Source organism: Sinocyclocheilus grahami, unplaced genomic scaffold (assembly GCF_001515645.1).
Source record: "Sinocyclocheilus grahami isolate Dianchi unplaced genomic scaffold, SAMN03320097.WGS_v1.1 scaffold3507.1, whole genome shotgun sequence".
Classification (NCBI taxonomy): domain Eukaryota; kingdom Metazoa; phylum Chordata; class Actinopteri; order Cypriniformes; family Cyprinidae; genus Sinocyclocheilus; species Sinocyclocheilus grahami.
Genome location: NW_015508626.1, coordinates 16562 through 17960, shown reverse-complemented (window position 1 = coordinate 17960; position 1399 = coordinate 16562). Strand labels below are relative to the sequence as shown.

Here is a 1399-nt window from a genome sequence, read left to right as displayed (position 1 = left end):
ATGGATTTATTTTTCTCAACCAACCTTGAGCTCATCTAATGTATCATTTAAAGACACATTTCCTGTTACAACAATCACCACCGAAAATAATTATCTGATCTGGTACAGTACACTGTAGCCTTCATTCATTGTGCTGAAGATGAACACAAAACTGCTTGATAACCAGCAAATTGTGGAGTCAAATTTAATTAACGAACCAGGACTACACCATTAGATATTTGATGAGTATTCTCCGGAATGACATAATAATTTGTGACTCAATCAGAAAATGCCATCTCAAAGGACACATACGGTTACTTGTAATATAACTTGGAATGAGAGTGGCTTCTGAATGGGTTACTTCTTTCCGAGAGACAATCTGCAATAATAAAAGAAGATTTTGTCAACATCAACTATATTTTTACCCAATGTAATTACAATGTAATTGTAATGAAATCACAAAAATGCACTTTTTCTTTTTGAGGAGGCATACAGTTCTTACTTGTTAAAAGAGTCGTCCTGTAGATTCAGAACCAAACTATCTGCACTCAGATAAACCCTGTTCTGTGAAGCCGCCACCTGGAAAACAACCTTATTCTGGTCAGGGCTTTGAGAAAGGACATCAAAACATTCAGCTTTTTCCAAAAGGAACTGAATAAATGTTAAGCCAAAAAAATGCCATCCAAGACCGGCTGAACTTTGGCAGAACCGCTAGTGAACATCAAATATTTACAACACACCTTTTCCAAAGCGTGCGGTTTACATCAGGAAAACTCCTTAAAAATTCGGAATAAATGAAATCAAGTGAATAATAACATTGTACCATTTTGGCGATGTTCTGTGCTGCTCTGATTCTTCTGAGTTTAAGGTATCCCGGGTTCTTTGTGACGGCCTCCCCAAACTGTGAATTAGACCAGATCAAACTAAAGTTCTCATATTTATAGAGAAAATAATTCTCATATTATAAAATTTTCTCACATGAATAATATTTACATTATATAATACTATTCTAATATAATAATTATAACAACAGTAAATACAATAATAATATGATATAATAAACAAAATAAGAAAATTAAAAATAACATTTAAAATACCCATGAAATTTGGACTTGTGAGTGTTTGGCAAAAGTAAGTATTTTTAGGTAAGAAGCTCAAACCATTTTGGCTGCCTGAGCCTCTCCTTCAGCTTGGATGATTTTCTACCTCTGTTCTTGTTTTGCTTTCTCCACAAAGAACTGAGCTCTTTGCGCCTCCTGCTGGGCTGGAAGACAATAAACACTTTTTATTACAGTAATTATGCCCACATATATTGTGCTACAGCACACAAGAGCCTAATTTTACCTACCAACTTGTTTGGCCTCCACAGCTGCTGTGTACTCCTTGCTGAAGCTCAACTCTGTGATGGCCACGTCGTCGA

The 1399-nt window shown here is 35.5% G+C and overlaps 1 pseudogene; it reads right to left on the bottom strand.

Moving 5' to 3' along the window:
• Window positions 1-6: 6 nt before the first annotated feature.
• On the bottom strand, window positions 7-1397 carry LOC107576328 (prohibitin-2-like; annotated as a pseudogene).
• Window positions 1398-1399: the final 2 nt, after the last annotated feature.